Source organism: Oncorhynchus nerka, linkage group LG17 (assembly GCF_034236695.1).
Source record: "Oncorhynchus nerka isolate Pitt River linkage group LG17, Oner_Uvic_2.0, whole genome shotgun sequence".
Taxonomy (NCBI): Eukaryota; Metazoa; Chordata; class Actinopteri; order Salmoniformes; family Salmonidae; genus Oncorhynchus; species Oncorhynchus nerka.
Genome location: NC_088412.1, coordinates 9,129,092 through 9,149,128, shown reverse-complemented (window position 1 = coordinate 9,149,128; position 20,037 = coordinate 9,129,092). Strand labels below are relative to the sequence as shown.

The following is a 20,037-nucleotide window of genomic DNA, read 5'->3' as shown; positions in this document are numbered from 1 at the left end:
GCACTGTACTCTCCTATAGTGTACTATATTGTACTATAGAGTACTGTACTATCCTACAGTGTACTATCCTATAGTGTATATTGTACTATAGTGTACTATCCTATAGTGTACTATATTGTACTATAGTGTACTGTACTATCCTATAGTGTACTATAGTGTACTGTACTATCCTATAGTGTACTATACTCTCCTATAGAGTACTGTACTATCCTAGTGTACTATATTGTACTATCCTATAGTGTACTATATTGTATTATAGTGTACTGTACTATACTGTACAATACTGTACTAGTTTACTGTACTATCCTATAGTGTACTATATTGTACTATAGTGTACTGTACTATACTGTATTATAGTGTAATATACTGTACTGTGATATACTGTACTATACTGTCCTACACTGCCATATACTGTACTTTAGTGTACTGGACTATAGTGTAATATACTGTACTATGCTTTACTATACTGTACTATAGTGTACAATACTGTACTATACAATACTGGTGTAATATACTGTACTGTACTATCCTATAGTGTACTATATCGTACTATAGTGTACATTACTGTACTATAGTGTACTATATTGTACTGTACTATACTATAGAATACTGTACTATCCTACAGTGTACTATATTGTACTATCCTATAGTGTACTATAGTGTACTGTACTATCCTATAGTGTACTATAGTGTACTGTACTATCCTATAGTGTACTATACTCTCCCATAGTGTACTATATTGTACTATAGAGTACTGTATTATACTGTCCTATACTATACTTTAGTGTACTGTACTATACTGGACTATAGTGTAATATACTGTACTATGATTTACTATACTGTACTATAGTGTACTATATTGCACTGTACTCTCCTATAGTGTACTATATTGTACTATAGAGTACTGTACTATCCTACAGTGTACTATCCTATAGTGTATATTGTACTATAGTGTACTATCCTATAGTGTACTATATTGTACTATAGTGTACTGTACTATCCTATAGTGTACTATAGTGTACTGTACTATCCTATAGTGTACTATACTCTCCTATAGAGTACTGTACTATCCTAGTGTACTATATTGTATTATAGTGTACTGTACTATCCTATATTGTACTATAGTGTACTATACTGTACTATAGTGTACTGTACTATCCTATAGTGTACTATAGTGTACTATATTGTACTATAGTGTACTATCCTATACTGTACTATATTGTACTATAGTGTACTGTACAATACTGTACTAGTTTACTGTACTATCCTATAGTGTACTATACTGTACTATCCTATAGTATACTACTGTGTACTGTAATATCCTATAGTATACTACACTGTACTATAGTGTACTGTACTATCCTATAGTGTACTATAGTGTACTATATTGTACTATAGTGTACTGTACTATACTGTACAAGTTTACTGTACTATCCTATAGTGTACTATATTGTACTATAGTGTACTGTACTATACTGTACAAGTTTACTGTACTATCCTATAGTGTACTATAGGGTACTATATTGTACTATAGTGTACTGTACTATACTGTACTATATTGTACTATAGTGTACTATCCTATACTGTACTATATTGTACTATAGTGTACTGTACAATACTGTACTAGTTTACTGTACTATCCTATAGTGTACTATACTGTACTATCCTATAGTATACTACTGTGTACTGTAATATCCTATAGTATACTACACTGTACTATAGTGTACTGTACTATCCTATAGTGTACTATAGTGTACTATATTGTACTATAGTGTACTGTACTATACTGTACACGTTTACTGTACTATCCTATAGTGTACTATCCTATAGTATACTATTGTGTACTGTACTATCCTATAGTGTACTATCCTATAGTATACTATTGTGTACTGTACTATCCTATAGTATACTATTGTGTACTGTACTATCCTATAGTGTACTATAGTGTACTGTACCTAAGACATCCGGTGGTGTTGTAGAAGATGTCAACCTCAGAGGGGCTCTGCTGGATGACCTCAGTGTCTCCACTGCCTGAGAGCGGGATCAGGATCCTCTCTGTGAGCTCAGATAGCGTCTCCTTGGCTAGTTTCTCCTTCAGGTTGTCTTTGGATGACAGGTTCCACAGAATACCTGACAGAAAACCCAATGACCAAACCTTGTATCATTACCTCTACTATTGTTTATTGTGCTCCTAAATTTCTTTCTGTGCTCCCCTCAAAAATTATACTTAGGAGCACATGTCAGCGTAGAGCTCTACATTGTACAGAGTACTTTGTATCTCAAGAAAGTTGAACTTACTATACGAGTGATACTTGTTTGTCTTACCTAGCTACCTTCAGATGAATGTAAGTCACTCTAACCTCTGGTTAGCCTAGTGGTTAGAGCGTTGGACTAGTAACCGGAGGGTTGCAAGTTCAAATCCCCGAGCTGAAAGGGTACAAATCTGTCGTTCTGCCCCTGAACAGGCAGTTAACCCACTGTTCCTAGGCCATCATTGAAAATAAGAATTTGTTCTTAACTGACTTGCCTAGTAAAATAAAGGTAAAAAAACAAAACAGGGGGCATTATTGAGTAGCTTGGATGAATAAGGTTCACAGAGTAAACTGCCTGTTACTCTGTCCCAGATATCCTATGCATATTATTAGTAGTATTGGATGGAAAACACTCTGAAGTTTCTAAAACTGTTTGAATGATGTCTGTGAGTCCAATTTGTAAGTCGCTCTGGATAAGAGCGTTTGCTAAATGACTTAAATGTAAATGTAAATAACAGAACTCATATGGCAGGCAAAAACCTGAGAAAAATCCAACCAGGAAGTGGGAAATCTGATGTTTGTAGTTTTTCAACTCTTTGCCATTCCAATATACAGTGTAAATCGGGTCATATTGCACTTCCTAATGCTTCCACTAGATGTCAACAGTCTTTAGAACTTTGTTTGAGGCTTCTACTATCAAGGGGGAGAGAATTAGAGGGGATTGAGCCAGGTCTCTGGCAGAGTGCCACAGGCTCGTGACACGTGGTCACGAGAGAGTTAGCTCTCGTTCCATTGCTTTTCTACATACAATGGAATTCTCTGGGTTGGAACATTATTGAAGATTTATGATAAAAACATCCTAAAGATTTATTCTATACTTAGTTTGACATGTCTCTACGACCTGTAATATAACTTTTTTAACTTTTCGTCCGACGTTCAGCTGGACCTGAACGCGCGTTTGGATTTGTTTACCAAACGCCCTAACAAAAGAAGCTATTTGGACATAAAATTATGAACTTTATCGAACAAATCAAACATTTCTTGTGGAACTGGGATTCCTGGAAGTGCATTCTGATGAAGATCATCAAAGGTAAGTGAATATTTAGAATGCTATTTCTGACTAATGTTGACTACACAATATGGCAAACATCTTTTTGGCTGCTTTATTGTCTGAACGCTGTACTCAGATTATTGCATGGCTTGCTTTTTCCGTAACATTTTTTTATTTTTAAATCTGACACAGCGTTTGTATTAAGGAGAAGTCTATCTCTAATTCCATGTATAACACTTGTATTGTCATCAACATTTATGATGAGTATTTCTGTAAAATGATGTGGCTCTCTGCAAAATCACTGCATGTTTTAGAACTACTGAACGTAACGCGCCAATGAAAAACGAGATTTTTTTATATAAATATGCACTTTAGCGAACAAAACATACATGTATTGTGTAACATGAAGTCCTATGAGTGTCATTTGATAAAGATCATCAAAGGTTAGTGATTAATTTAATCTCTATTTGTGCTTTTTGTGACTCCTCTCTTTGGTTGGAAAAATGGCTGTGTTTTTCTGTGACTTGGTGGTGACCGAACATAATCGTTTGTGATGCTTTCGCTGTAAAGCCTTTTTGAAATCAGACAATGTGGCTGGATTAACGAGAATTTTATCTTTAAAATGATGTAAAATACTTGTATGCTTGAGGAATTTTAATTATGAGATTTTTGTTGTTTTGAATTTGGCGCCCTGCACTTTCACTGGCTGTTGGCGAGGCAGGACGCTACCGTCCTACATATCCCAGAGAGGCTAAAGGACTAAAATGTAAACGTCATACCTGTGATGTTCTTGCGTAGCTCGTCGTCATTCACCTTCAGAGCCTCTATGAGTTGTGGGATCCCTCCCCCCTCAATAAGGGCCACCTTGTTGTCCATGTTCTCGTAGATGAGGTTCCTCGTGGCGCCCGTGGCGTAGCGAGCCACCTCCTGGTTCTCACTGTTGAACAGCCTCACCAGCTCTGGGATGCCCTTATAGCGGTGCACCTAGTGATTGGAGGGAAGAACAAGTCTGTAAGGTTTAGACTAATTCTGAATCCCAGTGACCCCTAGCCTAGCCCCTATTCCCTAGGCAATCCTGTATATCTAAAATGATTAGACAGCGTAGCCTAGTGGTTAGAGAGTTGGACTAGTAACCGTAAAGGTTGCAAGATCAAATCCCCGAGCTGACAAGGTACAAAATCTGTCGTACTGTTCCTAGGCCGTCATTGAAAATAATAATTTGTTCTTAACTGACTTGCCTAGTTAAATAAAGGTAAAATAATAAAGTCCATATTGCTTAAAGCTGTCCAATATTTTCAAATTTACAGGACCTTTGGCTTGATTTAGAATCCAGCATCTGTGCTTGGACTGCTGAGCAAACCTGTCACCCGGCAACAAGAGACCAAACACATAAATCTCTGTTCCTGCTCTTTCACAAAACCACAGCTGAAAAAACACAGACAAGCACCTACAAGCTACCTGTCTGTGAAAAAATACTTCACACCTGCTTGAAACAAAATGGTGTCCGTCACTTCAACAAGACAACATTCTTTTAGAATGACTTAGATCACATTTACTGTATGTCTGCTGAACTATGACATTAAATCAAAGATGAGGCTTTTAATTTTAAGCACCTCGGCCAAGATTGACAGTTGGCACAACCGAGCATGTCAATGTGTTGATATACCTGGAGCACCTCAGTCAATGTGTTGATATACCTGGAGCACCTCAGTCAATGTGTTGATATACCTGGAGCACCTCAGTCAATGTGTTGATATACCTGGAGCACCTCAGTCAATGTGTTGATATACCTGGAGCACCTCAGTCAATGTGTTGATATACCTGGAGCACCTCAGTCAATGTGTTGATATACCTGGAGCACCTCAGTCAATGTGTTGATATACCTGGAGCACCTCAGTCAATGTGTTGATACACCTGGAGCACCTCAGTCAATGTGTTGATATACCTGGAGCACGTCAGTCAATGTGTTGATATACCTGGAGCACCTCAGTCAATGTGTTGATATACCTGGAGCACCTCAGTCAATGTGTTGATATACCTGGAGCACCTCAGTCAATGTGTTGATATACCTGGAGCACCTCAGTCAATGTGTTGATATACCTGGAGCACCTCAGTCAATGTCTTGATATACCTGGAGCACGTCAGTCAATGTGTTGATATACCTGGAGCACGTCAGTCAATGTGTTGATATACCTGGAGCACGTCAATCAATGTGTTGATATACCTGGAGCACGTCAGTCAATGTGTTGATATACCTGGAGCACGTCAGTCAATGTGTTGATATACCTGGAGCACGTCAGTCAATGTGTTGATATACCTGGAGCACGTCAATCAATGTGTTGATATACCTGGAGCACGTCAGTCAATGTGTTGATATACCTGGAGCACCTCAGTCAATGTGTTGATATACCTGGAGCACCTCAGTCAATGTGTTGATATACCTGGAGCACGTCAGTCAATGTGTTGATATACCTGGAGCACGTCAATCAATGTGTTGATATACCTGGAGCACCTCAGTCAATGTGTTGATATACCTGGAGCACCTCAGTCAATGTGTTGATATACCTGGAGCACGTCAGTCAATGTGTTGATATACCTGGAGCACGTCAATCAATGTGTTGATATACCTGGAGCACCTCAGTCAATGTGTTGATATACCTGGAGCACGTCAATCAATGTGTTGATATACCTGGAGCACGTCAGTCAATGTGTTGATATACCTGGAGCACCTCAGTCAATGTGTTGATATACCTGGAGCACCTCAGTCAATGTGTTGATATACCTGGAGCACGTCAGTCAATGTGTTGATATACCTGGAGCACCTCAGTCAATGTGTTGATATACCTGGAGCACCTCAGTCAATGTGTTGATATACCTGGAGCACCTCAGTCAATGTGTTGATATACCTGGAGCACGTCAGTCAATGTGTTGATATACCTGGAGCACGTCAGTCAATGTGTTGATATACCTGGAGCACCTCAGTCAATGTGTTGATATACCTGGAGCACCTCAGTCAATGTGTTGATATACCTGGAGCACCTCAGTCAATGTGTTGATATACCTGGAGCACCTCAGTCAATGTGTTGATACACCTGGAGCACCTCAGTCAATGTGTTGATATACCTGGAGCACGTCAGTCAATGTGTTGATATACCTGAGCACCTCAGTCAATGTGTTGATATACCTGGAGCACCTCAGTCAATGTGTTGATATACCTGGAGCACGTCAGTCAATGTGTTGATATACCTGGAGCACCTCAGTCAATGTGTTGATATACCTGGAGCACGTCAGTCAATGTGTTGATATACCTGGAGCACCTCAGTCAATGTGTTGATATACCTGGAGCACGTCAGTCAATGTGTTGATATACCTGGAGCACCTCAGTCAATGTGTTGATATACCTGGAGCACGTCAGTCAATGTGTTGATATACCTGGAGCACGTCAGTCAATGTGTTGATACACAATAGGTCTTATGCAACTAGCAACTTCACTTCTATTGTTCCTTATATTATGTTAATGAACATACGCACACCGAATGGGACGCGTATTTGACATTGTAAATATCATAAGGAAGTACCAGAGAAACAGAGAATGCAGAATGAAGAGGAACTCCCTTTAGTACCTCTTTCTTGGCCTCAGTGTCACTGTAACACTCATGTTGGATAAACGCTGCTCCTAGAACCTGCAGCTCAGCATCCCCCTCTGCCAGGTACCTCACCGCCGTAGCCATGTCCAGGTTATTGATCCTGTACAATCAGAAAGATCAATCAACCAACCAATCAAATGTACCTGTATTTGTAAAGCCCAGTTGACACAAAGTGCTTAACAGTAAGCCAGCCCCTGGTCAGGTTAGAGAGACTGAGACAAATAATACATTATGAATGATGGGGGATTTCGTGGTGATAACACTCTATAGCAGCGGTGTCAAAGTCAGGCCGCATTTGGTTCTTCACTGAGGGCCGCATTCGGTTCTTCACTGAGGGCCGCCTTTGGTTCTTCACTGAGGGCCGCCTTTGGTTCTTCACTGAGGGCCGCCTTTGGTTCTTCACTGAGGGCCGCCTTTGGTTCTTCACTGAGGGCCGCATTTGGTTCTTCACTGAGGGCCGCATTCGGTTATGTTTCAGATATTGACTGTTTCCCCACAGTAAAAAATTTGCAAAAAAATGTTCCTCTATCCCATTGTTTTTTGGAATTTTCTATGCTTCCTGACTGTCTAGTTTTCGTTTCGATAACAGATAAAGCTAAGCCTAGTCCTGGAATGAAAAGCAATTGAGAATCACCATTGAAATAGCTTTTTAGTCTTGTCTCCGGGAAACTGCCCCTCTAGGTGGGTTGTGGTCAGTTCCATTTCAATTCCAGTCAATTCAAGAATTACACTGAAATTCCAATTCCAAGTCATCGTCAATGCTTTTCAATGAGGAACATTTGGAATTGGAATTTGATTGACTTTTTCTCAAATTAGCTGGAATTTAAATGGAGTTGACCCCAAACCCGTGGTGCACGATTAGGCAAAATGAGATAATATATTGCCCGTCCAGCTGACCAATCAGGCCAACATGACATGTTTCACTCCCATGGTATAACCCTGTGCCTGTGTGAATGGTAAACTAAGCTAAAGGTAACACTCTGTGGTTTTTCCATCTGCTGTGCTAACAGCTAGGCGCCAGACTGTTTGTGTGTGAAATGTGAAACCTGATGAAAGTCCTCTGGTGCCACACCCAAACCAGTCCTGCCACTACGGGGGCCATGTAGCAGCCAGCTCAGAATCTACAGCTCTTGGCAAAGAGACATTTGTAATCATCACAAAGACGCTGCTTTGAAAGTGCTCTATCACAAGCCAGAATAGCAAAACAGACAAAAACTTTGGTCACACACACACCCCTGCACCGCACAATGTACACACTCAATGGATGCCAGACCTGCCCACGCACCTAGGACAACAGGTCCCTGTTCAGTGGGAGTTGTCACGGGTCCTCGACTAACCAAGGTCACTTGGGACAACAGGGAGCCACAAGAATCTACAACAAGCCCTCCAGCCACACCCTCTCCAGCGTGGGATGAAATAGGTCCACAGGGGAAACATGTAAAGGAGGGTCTGAGGTCACGGGTGCGTGAGAGCATCCATTCCCCACGGAACAGTCAGGTCCCTTATCAGAAAAACAGCCGACAATGAGCCTTTTCTCTCTCAAAGATCTGATGGCCCTGCCACCACTGTCCCGCTGTCAGCCCTCACCAACACTGTCAGTCCTCACCAACACTGTCAGTCCTCACCAACACTGTCAGTCCTCACCACCACTGTCCCGCTGTCAGTCCTCACCAACACTGTCCCGCTGTCAGTCCTCACCACCACTGTCCCGCTGTCAGTCCTCACCACCACTGTCAGTCCTCACCAACACTGTCAGTCCTCACCACCACTGTCCCGCTGTCAGTCCTCACCACCACTGTCAGTCCTCACCAACACTGTCAGTCCTCACCAACACTGTCAGTCCTCACCAACACTGTCCCGCTGTCAGTCCTCACCAACACTGTCAGTCCTCACCACCACTGTCAGTCCTCACCAACACTGTCCCGCTGTCAGTCCTCACCAACACTGTCAGTCCTCACCACCACTGTCAGTCCTCACCAACACTGTCCCGCTGTCAGTCCTCACCAACACTGTCAGTCCTCACCAACACTGTCCCGCTGTCAGTCCTACCACCACTGTCAGTCCTCACCACCACTGTCGGTCCTCACCACCACTGTCAGTCCTCACCAACACTCAGTCCTCACCACTGTCAGTCCTCACCACCACTGTCCCGCTGTCAGTCCTCACCACCACTGTCAGTCCTCACCAACACTGTCAGTCCTCACCACACTGTCAGTCCTCACCACCACTGTCAGTCCTCACCAACACCACTGTCAGTCCTCACCACCACTGTCAGTCCTCACCACCACTGTCAGTCCTCACCAACACTGTCCCACTGTCAGTCCTCACCAACACCAGCCCCACTGTCCCGCTGTCAGTCCTCACCAACACTGTCAGTCCTCACCAACACTGTCAGTCCTCACCAACACTGTCAGTCCTCACCACCACTGTCAGTCCTCACCAACACTGTCCCGCTGTCAGTCCTCACCAACACTGTCAGTCCTCACCACCACTGTCCCGCTGTCAGTCCTCACCACCACTGTCAGTCCTCACCAACACTGTCCCACTGTCAGTCCTCACCAACACTGTCCCACTGTCAGTCCTCACTGTCAGTCCTCACCACCACTGTCAGTCCTCACCAACACTGTCCCGCTGTCAGTCCTCACCAACACTGTCCCAGTCAGTCCTCACCAACACTGTCCCCTGTCAGTCCTCACCAACACTGTCAGTCCTCACCACCACTGTCAGTCCTCACCAACACTGTCCCAGTCCTGTCAGTCCTACCACCACTGTCAACACTGTCAGTCCTCACCACCACTGTCCCACTGTCGGTCCTCACCACCACTGTCAGTCCTCACCACCACTGTCAGTCCTCACCACCACTGTCCCACTGTCAGTCACTGTCAGTCCTCACCACCACTGTCCCGCTGTCAGTCCTCACCAACACTGTCAGTCCTCACCACCACTGTCCCGCTGTCAGTCCTCACCACCACTGTCAGTCCTCACCAACACTGTCCCGCTGTCAGTCCTCACCAACACTGTCCCGCTGTCAGTCCTCACCAACACTGTCAGTCCTCACCAACACTGTCCCGCTGTCAGTCCTCACCAACACTGTCCCGCTGTCAGTCCTCACCAACACTGTCAGTCCTCACCACCACTGTCAGTCCTCACCAACACTGTCCCGCTGTCAGTCCTCACCAACACTGTCCCGCTGTCAGTCCTTACCACCACTGTCAGTCCTCACCACCACTGTCGGTCCTCACCACCACTGTCGGTCCTCACCACTGTCGGTCCTCACCACCACTGTCGGTCCTCACCACCACTGTCAGTCCTCACCACCACTGTCCCACTGTCAGTCTTCACCACCACTGTCAGTCCTCACCACCACTGTCCCGCTGTCAGTCCTCACCAACACTGTCAGTCCTCACCAACACTGTCAGTCCTCACCAACACTGTCCTGCTGTCAGTCCTCACCACCACTGTCAGTCCTCACCAACACTGTCCCGCTGTCAGTCCTCACCAACACTGTCAGTCCTCACCACCACTGTCCCGCTGTCAGTCCTCACCAACACTGTCAGTCCTCACCACCACTGTCAGTCCTCACCAACACTGTCCCGCTGTCAGTCCTCACCAACACTGTCCCGCTGTCAGTCCTCACCAACACTGTCAGTCCTCACCACCACTGTCAGTCCTCACCAACACTGTCCCACTGTCAGTCCTCACCAACACTGTCCCGCTGTCAGTCCTCACCAACACTGTCCCGCTGTCAGTCCTCACCAACACTGTCAGTCCTCACCACCACTGTCAGTCCTCACCAACACTGTCCCGCTGTCAGTCCTCACCAACACTGTCCCGCTGTCAGTCCTTACCACCACTGTCAGTCCTCACCACCACTGTCAGTCCTCACCACCACTGTCCCACTGTCAGTCCTCACCACCACTGTCCCACTGTCGGTCCTCACCACCCCTGTCAGTCCTCACCACCACTGTCCCATTGTCAGTCCTCACCACCACTGTCCCACTGTCGGTCCTCACCACCACTGTCGGTCCTCACCACCACTCGGTCCTCACCCCCCTGTCAGTCCTCACCACCACTGTCCCCACCACTGTCAGTCCTCACCACCCCTGTCAGTCCTCACCACCCCCACTCCCCACCACTGTCGGTCCTCACCACCCCTGTCAGTCCTCCCCACCACTGTCGGTCCTCACCACCACTGTCGGCCCTCCCCACCACTGTCAGTCAGTCCTCACCACCCCTGTCAGTCCTCACCACCCCTGTCGGTCCTCCTCACCACTGTCGGTCCTCCTCACCACTGTCCTCACCACCACTGTCGGTCCTCACCACCACTGTCCCACTGTCGGTCCTCACCACCACTGTCGGTCCTCACCACCACTGTCGGTCCTCACCACCCCTGTCAGTCCTCACCACCACTGTCGGCCCTCCCCACCACTGTCAGTCCTCACCACCCCTGTCAGTCCTCACCACCCCTGTCAGTCCTCCCCACCACTGTCGGTCCTCACCACCCCTGTCAGTCCTCCCCACCACTGTCGGTCCTCACCACCACTCCTCCCCACCACTGTCAGTACTCACCACCCGTCAGTCCTCACCACCCCTGTCAGTCCTCACCACCCCTGTCGGTCCTCCTCACCACTGTCCCACTGTCGGTCCTCACCACCACTGTCGGTCCTCACCACCACTGTCGGTCCTCACCACCCCTGTCAGTCCTCACCACCACTGTCGGCCCTCCCCACCACTGTCAGTCCTCACCACCCCTGTCAGTCCTCACCACCCCTGTCAGTCCTCCCCACCACTGTCGGTCCTCACCACCCCTGTCAGTCCTCCCCACCACTGTCGGTCCTCACCACCACTGTCGGCCCTCCCCACCACTGTCAGTACTCACCACCCGTCAGTCCTCACCACCCCTGTCAGTCCTCACCACCCCTGTCGGTCCTCCTCACCACTGTCGGTCACCACCTCCTCACCACCACTGTCGGTCCTCACCACCACTGTCCCACTGTCGGTCCTCACCACCACTGTCGGTCCTCACCACCACTGTCGGTCCTCACCACCCCTGTCAGTCCTCACCACCACTGTCGGCCCTCCCCACCACTGTCAGTCCTCACCACCCCTGTCAGTCCTCACCACCCCTGTCAGTCCTCCCCACCACTGTCGGTCCTCACCACCCCTGTCAGTCCTCCCCACCACTGTCGGTCCTCACCACCACTGTCGGCCCTCCCCACCACTGTCAGTACTCCTCAGTCCTCACCACCCCTGTCAGTCCTCACCACCCCTGTCGGTCCTCCTCACCACTGTCGGTCCTCCCACCACTGTCGGTCCTCACCACCACTGTCGGTCCTCACCACCACTGTCGGTCCTCACCACCCCTGTCAGTCCTCACCACCACTGTCGGCCCTCCCCACCACTGTCAGTCCTCACCACCCCTGTCAGTCCTCACCACCCCTGTCAGTCCTCCCCACCACTGTCGGTCCAGTCCTCCCCACCACTGTCGGTCCTCACCACCACTGTCGGTCCTCCCACCACTGTCAGTCCTCACCACCCCTGTCAGTCCTCACCACCCCTGTCAGTCCTCACCACCCCCTCCTCCTCACCACTGTCGGTCACCACCGGTCCTCCCCACCACTGTCGGTCCTCCTCACCACTGTCAGTCCTCCCCACCACTGTCAGTCCTCCCCACCACTGTCAGTCCTCCTCACCACTGTCGGTCCTCCTCACCACTGTCGGTCCTCCCCACCACTGTCAGTCCTCCCCACCACTGTCAGTCCTCACCACCCCTGTCGGTCCTCCTCACCACTGTCGGTCCTCCTCACCACTGTCGGTCCTCCCCACCACTGTCAGTCCTCCCCACCACTGTCAGTCCTCCCCACCACTGTCGGTCCTCACCGCCACTGTCCCGCTGTCAGTGCTCACCAGCACATGCTGGCCTGCCAACAACAGGAGAAAATGCTCCAGGTACCACCTGCTCCCTGGACTCCACTATCAGGTTGAAACTACATAGGCTCCACGACTTTGGTGAAAGTGCGAGGCGACAGGGAAAGCCCAAAAAGGGAGGACCAGAAACTCATCGGCTACAGTCTCAAAATGGAACCTCAGGAGATACATGGCCACGTGAAAGTATGTGTCCTTCAGGTCGATGGAGGTGAACCAATAGTGAGCAAATTCTGAATTTGTAGACCTTGAAGTGTTTGCTTAGTGCACGCAGGTCTAAAATGGATGCAAATTCCCAGGACTTCTGGGAACCAGGAAATACCAGCTGTACCATCCGTCCTGGACCCCTGACATAGGAACCACACTGACAGAAACACAACGAATGGTAGCCTGTACCCCGACGTCAACGTTAGCATAATCCAGGGCAACACTACACATGTGCACCATTTGTCGACACAGACAGCGAGTGTCCCGTAAAGTGTCATCTGGAGGGGTAGAACGAAACCTTGTAAACTGAGAGAATTATGTATATATAGAATTATTAGCTCTAAAACAGCGATACTGCGGTAAACGCCACTGTGAAAAGATAACCTCTTTGGACTTAAAGTGATGCTTCACTGTCCCCTATGTGCACCATGTCATTGTTCTCTCTCTCTGCTGTGTCCACTGAGCTGTTTGGGCCCGCCCTGCAATCTCATTGGATAACGCTGGGCAGGCCTCTTGCTAGCTGTCCCTCAAATGCTAGGGGCAGAAGCTCATTGGCTAGAACTCAAATTGCTAGGGGACTGAGCCACGTGGAGGTAAATGTAGGGAAATGGCGTGGCACAACTTCAAGAAAACAGACTCTTAGGGATTCCGTGGCTAATTGAGGTAAGACAGTAATTATGCTCATAGATTAGGCTTGTATGACACAACCAGTCCAAACCGGGAGGTTTAAAAAATACTTTCAAAGTACCGGAGCATGTTTTACATACTGCTGTAACGAAATGTCCACAAGAAACACAGTAGTAGTCCAATATGTAACTATAGTGTCTCTATCTTTACGACAGTCTCTACCTGGTCTTTTGGATGGATGGAGCAGGTTCACTCTGTGGTTTTCTATAGTCAATATAATGTTCAACCCTGCTTCAAGACAAATACCAACCCAAATGTCACATATTCTAACGCACATATTCTAACGCACACATTCTAACGCACACATTCTAACGCACACATTCTAATGCACACATTCTAACGCACACATTCTAACGCACACATTCTATAGCACACATTCTAACGCACACATTCTATCGCACACACTAACGCAAACATTCTAACGCACACATTCTAACGCACACATTTTAATGTACACATTTTACTTCACATATTCTAACACACACATTCTAAAGCACACATTCTAACGCACACATTTTAACACACACATTCTAAAGCACACATTTTAATGTACACATTTTACTTCACACATTCTAACACACACATTTTAACACACACATTTTAACGCACACATTTTAACACACACATTCAAAAGAAATCTGCTTTCCCTGAGGCTTGTGTATTTTGATTGACCAGTTTCTTAAAGGAATGTGTGGTAAGAATGTTCACACTATATTTCAACTTGTTCAGTATTATTACACCCGGGATTGGAGAGGAAGTGTTGACCACACTGTATCATCTGAGACTTTAAACCTCGCTGACCTAACCGCTACATTTAAGAAGTATCAGATATCACTGTGTATTAGTGGTGAGTTAGTTGGGGAGTTTAGCCCGTGTGGGTGAGATTGGGAGTTAACTTGAGAAACTAACGACTTTCCTATTCAGGCATAATCCTAAAATAACAATCACGATCACGGTAGGTAGTGTTTACAAAACATGCGCTTAGAGGTTATGTGTTTCCATGCACTGCTACACGCACCGTGTCACAACAGATTGTCCTGTATGGCTCTGATGGTAAGAACATGGCCCTATTCACGCAGGGGGACAAACTCACTGCCCCTTTATTATATCTACACTTTAATACCCTGACTAGAGTATCTTTTATTTTTAACCTTTATTTAACTAGGCAAGTCAGTTAAGAACAAATTCTTATTTTCAATGACGGCCTAGGAACAGTGGGTTAACTGGTCTAGGAACAGTGGGTTAACTGCCTGTTCAGGGGCAGAATGACAGATTTGTGCCTTGTCAGCTCGGGGGTTTGAACTTGCAACCTTCCGGTTACTAGTCCAACACTCTAACCACTAGGCTACCTGCCACCTCTACACTCTAACCACTAGGCTACCTGCCACCTCTACACTCTAACCACTACCCTGCCGCCCTGTATTTGAGTGCTGAGGTTGTATGTAGATGTTGTATGCACTCACTGCACTGTAGATCTCTGTGTTTGCATAATAGTGTCTGCTAAGTGGCATATATTGGTACAGTATTATATTTAAGCAATAAGGCACCTCGGGGGTGTGGTATATTGGCTAACATACCACGGCTAAGAGCTGTTTTTAAGCACGACGCATCGCGCTCTTAGCCGTGGTATATTGGCCATATACCACAAACCCCCGAGGTGCCTTATTGCTATTATAGAAAATTCAGGCCTACCTGTCACAAGAAAAAAAGTTACCATGATGAGATGATAGGTCTACATACATTGTGTACTGTCCTCCACCCCGAGATGGGGGTCCCCACCCTGAGATGGGCCGCCTGTCCCCACCCTGAGATGGGCTGTCTGTCCCCACCCCGAGATGGGCTGTCTGTCCCCACCCCGAGATGGGCTGTCTGTCCCCACCCCGAGATGGGCTGTCTGTCCCCACCCCGAGATGGGCTGCCTGTCCCCACCCCGAGATGGGCTGTCTGTCCCCACCCCGAGATGGGCCGTCTGTCCCCACCCTGAGATGGGCTGTCTGTCCCCACCCTGAGATGGGCTGTCTGTCCTCCCACCCTGAGAAGGGCTGTCTGTCCCCACCCTGAGAAGGGCTGTCTGTCCTCCCACCCTGAGAAGGGCTGTCTGTCCCCACCCCGAGAAGGGCTGTCTGTCCTCCCACCCTGAGAAGGGCTGTCTGTCCTCCCACCCTGAGAAGGGCTGTCTGTCCTCCCACCCTGAGATGGGCTGTCTGTCCCCACCCTGAGAAGGGCTGTCTGTCCTCCCACCCTGAGAAGGGCTGTCTGTCCCCATCCCTGAGATGGGCCGCCTGTCCCCTCCCTGAGATGGGCCGCCTGTCCCCTCCCCGAGATGGGCCGCCTGTCCCCACCCTGAGATGGGCCGTCTGTCCCCTCCCCGAGATGGGCCGCCTGTCCCCATCCTGAGATGGGCCGCCTGTCCCCACCCCGAGATGGGCCGCCTGTCCCCACACCTGAGATGGGCCGTCTGTCCCCACCCTGAGAAGGGCTGTCTGTCCTCCCACCCTGAGAAGGGCTGTCTGTCCCCACCCTGAGAAGGGCTGTCTGTCCCCATCCCTGAGATGGGCCGCCTGTCCCCACCCCTGAGATGGGCCGCCTGTCCCCTCCCTGAGATGGGCCGCCTGTCCCCTCCCCGAGATGGGCCACCTGTCCCCACCCCTGAGATGGGACGCCTGTCCCCTCCCTGAGATGGGCCGCCTGTCCCCTCCCCGAGATGGGCCGCCTGTCCCCACCCTGAGATGGGCCGTCTGTCCCCTCCCCGAGATGGGCCGCCAGTCCCCTTCCTGAGATGGGCCGCCTGTCCCCACCCCGAGATGGGCCGCCTGTCCCCACACCTGAGATGGGCCGTCTGTCCTCACCCTGAGAAGGGCTGTCTGTCCTCCCACCCTGAGAAGGGCTGTCTGTCCCCACCCTGAGAAGGGCTGTCTGTCCCCACCCTGAGAAGGGCTGTCTGTCCCCACCCTGAGATGGGCTGTCTGTCCCCACCCTGAGATGGGCCGTCTGTCCCCACCCCTGAGATGGGACGCCTGTCCCAGATGTAGACATCTCATATCATTTAACAGTTCCATTTCACGCCATGATGTTCATACAAATCATTAATTATTATAATTTACCGGTTTTCTCACAGCTATTTATCCCGGGAAAAGGGATATTTAACCACTCCTTACCTGCTGAGGTTGCCCATGCTGCCTGTCATGTCCATCTGTCCGTCGTAGATGTCCATGCCCCTCCCAACACTGTGCATGCTCTTGATAGACATGGTCCTGGGCAGAGTGGTCTGCCTCTGTTGCTGCATCATCAGATTCCCTGAGACCCAGACGACATCTAATAACAATGACATTATATTCAATTACAATAATACATTTTCAATTGTATAGCGCTTTTCATTATACCAAAGCTCTACTTATAAAAAATATATATAATATAAGAAAAAATTAAAACTACCAATGACATAAAAACAACAAGAATATACATTTAGAATCAAGGCAGGTAAAATAGCAATATAGGACTAGATGCTGAGAATCCGCTCAGATTAGCCCTGGTGCATCATGGGGCTATGTGAATATGTGAACCCTCCCGAGTGGCGCAGCGGTCTAAGGCACTGCATCTCAGTGGTTCGGGCGTCACTACAGACCCTGGTTCGATTCCAGGCTGTATGACAACCGGCCGTGATTGGGAGTCACATAGGGCACAATTGGCCCAGCGTCGTCGGGTTAAGATTTGGCCGGTGTTGGCCGTCATTGTAAAATAAGAACTTGTTCTTAACTGACTTGCCTGGTTAATACATTTAAAAAATGAATGTGTGTCCACTCACTTCTCAGAGTTGTTGTATTCGTTTTGTGTATTCCGTTTTGCTTTCTGATCACACATAACAAAATGTCCATGCGAATAGGCTATAAACCTATCACATCGCAATCCTCACCTGGCCCATCATGAATCCACTGCCGTAGCTGCTCCCCCCAAGGGGGAGGGTGGAAGCCCCGGACATGACGAAGCTTCCCCCTCCACCGCCGTAGCTACTTCCCCCAGGGGGGAGGGTAGAAGCCCCGGACATGGAGCCCATGGACATCCTGTTGTTCCTGTTGTTGATCCTGCTGATGGTGCGAAACGCTGGCCCTTTAAAGGAATGCTGCTGCTGGACCGACATCATCTCCTCTCCCCCCTAGCGGAAATGTAAATGTTCATAAAAATAAACCTGCTGTAAATATTATAATAATTATATTGTAACGCAAATTAAATTAACATATTTGCTTTTTTACAAACACCTGAAAAGCTAGTTTGGACTTATTTATGGCATTATTATTAGTTCCTAAATGTATTTGAAATACATAACTTTTCACATGCCATGGAACATATAAGAATTGCAATGTGTTAATCTCGTGTGAAAATTTCGGTAGGGCTTCACCAACCATCCTCATGGGGGCTTGGTAGGCCATGGACCCTCCTCCTCCTGCCTGTCTCATCTGGGTCCCAGAGCTGTAGGCTCCTCCATTGACGGTGCTGTAGACAGACTGCTGGCGGTTGAATGTGGCATCGTGGTCCGAGACGAGGCTGACCCCATCGCTGCCATCCGCATCTACCCAGGCTGCCACTGGGGACGGCTGAAACAAGATTCAGAACGAGTCAGAATCAGAAAACTACCTCATCAATACAGACAGAACATCAATACAGACAGACAGAACAAACTACCTCATCAATACAGACAGAACATCAATACAGACAGACAGAACATCAACATCGATACCACATCAATACAGACAGAACATCAACACAGACAGACAGAACATCAACATCGATACAGACAGAACATCAACATCGATACAGACAGACAGACAACATAAACATCGATAGAGACAGACAGACAACATCACCATCAATACAGACAGAACATCACCATCAATACAGACAGAGGACATCAACATCAATACCACATCAATACAGACAGACAACGTCAATACAGACAGAACATCAACATCGATACAGACAGAGGACATCAACATCAATACCACATCAATACAGACAGACAACATCAATACAGACAGAACATCACCATCAATACAGACAGAACATCGCCATCAATACAGACAGAGGACATCAACAGCAATACCACATCAATACAGACAGACAACGTCAATACAGACAGACAGAACATCAACATTAATACAGACAGAACATCAACATCAACACCACATCAATACAGATATACAACACTTGAAAGAAAAACCTTACGTTGACATTGACACAATACACACAGAACACATAATGCAGTGTATCTAAAGTCAGATACCTGAGCGGGCATGTTCTGGAGCCTAACGGAACGCAGGGACATGGTCTCTAGATCTGGGCCGGGAGCACGGCTCATCGCCCGGTTCACGGTGGACATCTGTTGCCTCATGGCCCCTCCCCCAGCCTGGTAGAACAGAGTTAATCAGCACACTGGTACACATACATGATTAACATATACCCCCCCCCCCTCCCAAAGGATCTGTATGGTAGTCGAAGAATACAGTAACTCATTATCTTGGTACCTGGTAGCCCCCTCCCCCCTGGTAGCCCCCGCTCAGGCTCATGTTATCGTGGTACTGGTACCCTCCTCCTCCTCCTCCTCCACCCCCATGCTGAGCCTCTGACCACCACTCAGGTCCATCGCCGAGCGGGAGGAGAAACCACCAGTGTAGTGAGACATCCTGGGTGCCTGGGACAGAGGAGGAAGAAGAGGAGAAGTTGAAAAAATATTGTATTGTACATTTGCATTAAAGTCCATGGAAATGAGTCTTTATTGCTTCTAACCAGCCCCCAAGACACAGACTGTAAACCCCCCCCCCCCTTGCTCAAGGGCACTACGGCAGGATTAAAGGCATGGTGAATCATTATTACTACGCAATAATGAAGGCCTGGGGGGTGATCAATAATGGCCTGGGGAGGTGATCAATAATGAAGACCTGATCGGTGATCAATAATGAAGACCTGATCGGTGATCAATAATGAAGACCTGATCGGTGATCAATAATGAAGACCTGATCGGTGATCAATAATAATGGCCTGGGGGGGTGATCAATAATGAAGGCCTGGGGAGGGATCAATAATGAAGGCCTGGGGAGGTGATCAATAATGAAGGCCTGGGGAGGTGATCAATAATGAAGGCCTGGGGAGGTGATCAATAATGAAGGCCTGGGGAGGTGATCAATAATGAAGACCTGGGGAGGTGATCAATAATGAATGGCCTGGGGGGTGAACAATAATGAAGGCCTGGGGAGGGGAGGCCTGATCAATAATG

General features: G+C 47.7%; 1 pseudogene; it reads right to left on the bottom strand.

Moving 5' to 3' along the window:
* Nucleotides 1-20,037, bottom strand: part of LOC115126959 (plakophilin-3-like) — a 68,224-nt pseudogene that overhangs the window by 21,109 nt on the left and 27,078 nt on the right.